This window comes from Mastomys coucha, chromosome X, assembly GCF_008632895.1.
Source record: "Mastomys coucha isolate ucsf_1 chromosome X, UCSF_Mcou_1, whole genome shotgun sequence".
Lineage (NCBI taxonomy): Eukaryota > Metazoa > Chordata > Mammalia > Rodentia > Muridae > Mastomys > Mastomys coucha.
Genome location: NC_045030.1, coordinates 96412337 through 96419347, shown reverse-complemented (window position 1 = coordinate 96419347; position 7011 = coordinate 96412337). Strand labels below are relative to the sequence as shown.

Here is a 7011-nt window from a genome sequence, read left to right as displayed (position 1 = left end):
TATGTAATATATCCTGATTATAGTTTCCCCTCCCTTTGTTCTTCCCAGTTCCTCTTCCCCTCCCCTCCACTCTAAACTCTTTTGAGGCACTGGATCTGCAGACTGTGTTCTTCAAGAGTCTCATAGAGCAGTGCTCCGCTCCCTGCCCCCACCCATCTTCTTTGAGCTAGCAAACAGGATCTACAAGTGGAGAAAGTGACCTCGAAATTGTAGAGGCTGGGAAGAAGGAATCTTAATAAATTATTGTTCAACATCTAAAAAAAGAAAGAAAATATGGTTTCTAAGAGATAAGAACAAAACATGACAAAATAAAATAAAGACAATGTAAAAAACTATTATATTGAAACTGGACTAGGCAACTCAACAGAAGGAAAAGAGTTCCAAGAGCAAGCCAAGAATCAGAGGGTCACTTGTTCACACAATCAGGAGTTCCATAAAAATACCAAGCTGAAAGTTATAGTAAGTATACAGAGGACCTGGCTATTATCAGCCTCCAGTATATGACATGGAGACTAGGGTGAGTAGAAGTCTAGACTGCAGAGAGTGTGAAAGAATAAGAAAGTAATCTGGACTTTAAGTAAACAATGTTTTTAAATTGCAGCTAATCTAAAAATACTGTGAAGTGTTTGAGGAATTTCTTATAATAGAACCAGGCTAAAAGGAAAGTCCATCATACATTATATTAAGCATCAAATATTGTATGTAACAAAATAACAATTTGCATTAAATGAACTTTTAACATTCTACAGCTGTAGAAAAGTTAAAAATAGGTCGTTACAATCAGTAGCAAAAACACATGGTGAATGTTGTAACTTTTATAAATAGAAATTGTTTCACAGCTAATATACAGTGAAGTCTTGAGCTCACAAATGATCCAACTGGACCTTTATTTTTAGGCTTGGGAAAATATTTATTTCTGAGTAACTTTGTTCTTCACACTGAAAACTGTAGTGTATTTATGTCGGTTATAACTCCATTTAATCTTGTTTGAGAAAATAGTTTAAAGAATTTGGGATATCAAAAGAAAAAAATCCTCATGTACAAAATTTGAAGTAATTACTCTTTACCAGTCCCAATACATAATGATTAAAATTCACATTCCATTTTCCAAAATTGCAAATTAAAGGCACTACAAATTACCACCCTAGTCTTTTCTGATTTAGTTTACATGAAAGCTTCAGTGTCCAGGGCAAGCATTGTGCTGTTGCAGATTTCATGATCTTTGTCTCAAATATTCTCCTCGATTCACCTCTGTTTTCACACATATATATACACACACATGTGAAATATATATGTATGTATGAGCGTTGTTAAAATGTATAAGACTTGGAAGTAAGAAAGATGTCCTTCAACAGGAATGGATAACCAAATGTGGCACACCTACACTGCAAAACATTATCTGAAATAAAGTGAAGAGCTACAAAAGGACATGGATAAACTTTGATTGCATAGTGACTGTAATATATTTTTGTCCCAAATATATATTGTCACATATATATTGCATATATATACATACACACACATATATATACATATATATATACACATTGCTGTATATGCACATACATATACATATATACATACTCATATGCATACATACATATTGCTTTAGGGCATAGTAAGTACCCTCATTTTCCCTTCTCCCCTGATATGCAATTTTCTCTATTATTATCTTGCAGTGATATGGTATATTTGTGATAACTGATAAACTAATATATAGTGGCTTGAATTAGAAATTACCTTCAGAGGTTCAGGCATTTAAACACTTGGTCCTCAGTTGATGGCACTGTGTGGAGAGGTTATGGAGAACTGCAGCTTTGCTGGAGGAAGCATATCACTAGGAATAGGCATTGTGAGTTTAAAGTCTTACCCTACTTCCCATTCACTCTCTATGCTTCAAACTCTCAGCTTTCTGCTTAAGCCACCACACTTGATGCCCTGCTTCCCACCATGATGAAACTTTACACCTCACAAACCATAAACTCTTTCAGTAAGTCACCTTTGATCATGACATTTTTATCATAGCAACAGGAAAGTAGCAAAACCAATGTTATAATTATCTAATAATTGTTTCTTTATAATTATTTAATAAGTTTATATTTTAATAGTAATTATAGGTTATACTTTTTCTGTTTTACATTCTGTAGTTTTCACAAGGATATAATGACACATTGCTACCTTTATTTGATCATACAAGCTAGATTTGTGATTCTAAAATATTACTTCTTGTTCTACCTATTCATTCCTTTCTTGTAGCATGTTCCTGGAAACCGTTCACATGTTTATACTTTTTGTAGTTTTGTCTTTTTTAAAATATCATCTAGTAAGAATATTATAATATGTACATTTTTACATTCTCTTCATTCATATGTCACTATGCAATTAAAGTTTATCCATGTCCTTTTGTAGCTCATTCATTTTATGTTAAATAATGTTCTGCAGTGTAGATGTGCCACATTTGTTTATCCATTGATATTAAAGGACATCTTGGTTATTTCTAAGTCTTGTACATTTTAAAAAGCTCTTAAATATTTTCCTTTAGTAGATTGCATCAAGAAGTCAAATGGGATTGGCCATTTTATTGTTGGAAATTTTTTGCTCCTAGTTTTATATTTTTATTCATGATCAAGCTCTTGAAGTTTTCTGTTTCTTAGTGATTCAGTCTCACTAGCTTCTACATTTTAGGAAATTATCTACTTTTTTAGATTGTTCAATTTTTGAACAAAGGACTTATTGATAAATTTTGCCTATGATCTTTTTATTTCTGTGGTATTTGTTATAGTTGTTCCTCTTTCATTTACATTATTTGAGATTTTTTTTTCATCTTTCTCTTTCAGTCTATCAAATTTTGATAATGTTTGTTTTAAAACATTAGCAATGTTGTTCATCTTTTCTAGTGTTTTTCTAGTGCTTATTTATTTATTGCTATCACAGTATTAATTATTTCATTCTTTGTACTAATCTTGATCTTAATTAATTTGTCTAGTTTCTTTGGTACTTATGTACCAAAGTAAAGGACTTGCTAAATAGGACGTTGGTATTACGTGCATTAAGACCAACAACTGACAGATGGACCACATGAAACTAAAAAGCTTCTATATAGCAAATGAAACTGTCATTTTAGTGATGAGGCAGCTTACAGAAGGGGAAAAGTCTCTTTGAGCTACATACCTGACAGGATTATTATATGCAGAGAACCAAAAAATAAAAATAAATATCAAGAAAACAGCTGAATAAAAATGGAGCATGTTTCTAAACAGAGATTTCTTAAAAGATGAAAATTGAATGGCCTAAATGAAATGGTCAGCATCTTGAGCTATCATGGAAATGAAAATTAAAAGGATGTTATCTCTAGGAAGTCCTAAAGACCTGGGATGGGGGAGGCTCCCAGGAGTCAATGTGGATGACCTTAGCCAAGATGCCTAACATTGGGGACATGGAACTTGAAGAGGCCATCTCCTGTAGCCAGGCAATACCCCTAGTGGAGGGATAAGGACAGCAACCCACCCACAAAACTTTCAACCCAAAATTTGTCCTGTCTAAAAAAAATGCAAGGACAAAGATGGAGCTGAAGGAATGGCCAACCAATAATTGCCCCAAATTAAGACCCATCCCATGGGCAAGCTCCAATCCCTGGCACTATTAATGATACTCTGTCATGCTTGTAGGCAGGAGTCTAGCATAACTGTCATCTGAGAGGCTCCACCCAGCAGCTGACTGAAACAGATGCAGATACCCACAGCCAAACATTAGACAAAGGTCAGGGACTCTTATGGAAGAAATGGGGGAAGGATTGAAGGCCCTGGGTTGGTTGAGAACCCTATAGGAAGACCAACAGAGTCAACTAACCTGGACTTTTGGAGCTCTCAGAGACGGAACCGTCAACCAAAGAAAATACACGGGCTGAAACAAGGACCTGGAACTTTGTAGCAGACATACATCTCAGACTCCATCTGGGTCCCCACCAACTGGAGTGGAGGCTCTCTGTAAAGCTGTAGCCAGACTGTGGTGTCTGTTCCCCAACAGGGCTGCCTTATCTGTCCTCAGTGAGAGAATGTGATCAATCTGGCAGAGACTTGATGTGCCAAGGTGGGGGGATATTCTGTGGGGCCTCACCCTCAGACAAGGGGAAGGGGATTGGGGAACAAATTTGGGGGGAGACCAGGAGGGGAGCAGTGTTTGAGATGTAAGTAAATATTTTTTAAAAAAATACATTAAAATTGATTTTATCTTCCAAAAGTCAGAATAGCTAAGATCAAAAATAAAAGGACAAAAGATGCTGGCAAGGATGCAGTAAAATGAGAACAATTATTCACTCTTGGTATAATCACTATGATAATCAGTGTAGCAGTTCCTCAGGAAGCTGGGAATAGATCTACCTCAAAATCCAGCTATCCCGTTCTTGTGCATACACCCAAAGGAATCTGTATCATACTACAGAGATACGTGATCATCCATGTTCATTGGGGCTATATTCATAATAAAGGCCAGAAATTGGAAACAGCCTAGATGCCCATCAACTGTTAAATGGATAACAGAAATGTGGCACATATACTGGATATAATATTGTTCAGCTGTTAAGAGATATGAAACTTGCAGGTATATTTATGGATCTAAGACAATCGTCCTAAGTGAGGTAACCCAAATCCAGAAAGATAATCATCGCATGCTTTCTCTTATATGTGAACATTGGGTTTTTAAGTCTTAGATGTGGTATTTTATTTGGAATACCTACACAAGTTTCTCTAGAGTAACAGAACGTAGAGAATGAATCTTTCTGTATATATAGAAAAGGGATTTCTTAGAATGACTTACAGGATGTGTCCAGTTAAGCCAACAGTGGTGGGCTATGAATGGAAAGTCCAAGGATACAGAGGTTGCTCAGTCTATTAGACTGGATGTCTTAGCTGCTCTTCAGTAGAGGCTAGAATTCCAAAGAAGTAAGCTCTATTGCCTGTAACTTTAATTTTTTTAAATCCTATTTTTAATGATGGTTCTTAAACATTTTAATCTCCATTGTAGCCCACCACCCACCCACCAGAGGTAGTGGAATAGAAAGGATATGTGGGTAGGACAGTAGAAATGAACCTGTTAAGAAAGGTTTCTTGGAGCAACTTACATCTGTGTTGTCTGGAAATCAGCAATCCATTTCACAGGTTACTAGGCAGCTTGATCCACTCACAAACACTTCATAGATACACTAGCAGTCCAGTTCAGTAGAGCTGGGTTAGCAACAGTGGTGACACAACCTAGCAGAGACAGCCAGGCCTCAGCCTCTGCTCCAGTTAGCAGGAGGGACCCAGAGGGACACCAGGAGAAGTTCTTGGCTGTGCCTCTCAGGGAAGTGAATATCAGTGAAGAAGCAAGACCTACAAGCCTTGCACAGCAAGCCAACCTCTCTCTGCTACTCCATCAAGTCCTATTCATACCCTCCAAACATCACATGTTCTCCATGTGTCTTGCCTCAGCATTTGCATCCAAGTCCTCAGAGTCCCAACAAATGGAGCTCAACTATGAAATGTAAGGCAGACTAATACATGCATGTTGTTAGCAAAATATTCTTCATCACGGGTACTTTCACATGCTTGCTATAGCAGAACATTGTCCTATGACTGCTTCAGCAAAACATTCCTTCATGAATCTGCCTTTCCCTTCCACACCTGTGTCTACTTCAACAAAATGTTCCTTTATATATTTGCCCCAGCAAAACACCATCCAACACAACTGATGTTCTAAAGAACCCTTAAGTTTCCACTTCAATTGCCTGTGAACAAATAGACTTGCTAGCGAGGTGAAAGCAAGCGATAAAAGAGCAAAATCTTCCTTTTTCCATGTCCTTACATAGGCTTCCAGCAAGAGCTGTGGCCCAGATTAGAGGTGTGTCTTTCTACCTCAAAATCCTAACTAAAGGTGTGTGTCTTCCCATCTCAGGATCCAGATTAACGGCATGTATCTTCCTACCTCACAGTTCCAGATTAGAAGTGGATCTACCTATTTCAAATTAAGCAAAATTCCCTCACAAGTGTCCTCCATTTTGAATTTTAGTTAAATCCAGATGTAGTCAAGTTGACAAGCAAGAATAGCCATCGCAATGGGGGAGGAAGGAATCTTTCTAGGAAGGGAAAATCAAATATAATGTTATAAAGGAAGAATGGGGAAATGAAACAGGAAGGATCAAATGGGGTAGGGATGGGAGGGCAGTTTAGGGAAGAGGTGAGAATTAGGGGAGAGATAACTAACACTAATGGCCTTTGGAAAAACCGTACAGAATCTTACTACTACAGAATCCTCCTAAAAACATACATTCATAAATACAGTTTAAGTTGAGCAGATAATGGGGTTGTGTGGATTTGTTGAAAGACTACTTTCTTGCTTCTTCTAGGATATAGTTTCGCTCCTTATACTGACGTTTTCCATCTATTATCCTTTGTAGGGCTGGATTTGTGGAAAGATATTGTGTAAATTTTGTTTTGTCATAGAATATCTTGTTTTCTCCAACTATGGTAATTGAGAGTTTTGCTGGGTATAGTAGCCTGGGCTGGCATTTGTATTCTTGTAGGGTCTGTATGACATCTGCCCAGGATCTTCTAGCTTTCATAGTCACTGGTGAGAAATCTGGAGCAATTCTGATTGGCCTGCCTTTATATGTTACTTGACCTTTTTCCCTTACTGCTTTTAAAATTCTTCCTTTGTTTAGTGCATTTGGTGTTTTGATTATTATGTGATGGGAGAAATTTCTTTTCTGGTCCAGTCTATTTGAAGTTCTGTAGGCTTCTTGTATGTTCATGGGCATCTCTTTCTTTAGGTTAGGGAAGTTTTCTTCTATAATTTTGTTCAAGATATTGACTGGCCCATTACCTTGGGAATCTTCACTCTCTTCTATGCCTATTATCCTTAGGTTTGTTCTTCTCATAACATCCTGGATTTCCTGTATGTTTTGGGCTAGGAGCTTTTTGCTTTTTGCATTTTCTTTGACTGTTATGTCAATGTTTTCTATGGTGTCTTCTGCCC

The 7011-nt window shown here is 37.0% G+C and overlaps 1 protein-coding gene across 1 annotated transcript in view; it reads right to left on the bottom strand.

The window, feature by feature from the left end:
- Zc3h12b (zinc finger CCCH-type containing 12B) overlaps positions 1-7011 on the bottom strand; it is a 159709-nt gene that overhangs the window by 107738 nt on the left and 44960 nt on the right. The window lies entirely within an intron of this gene.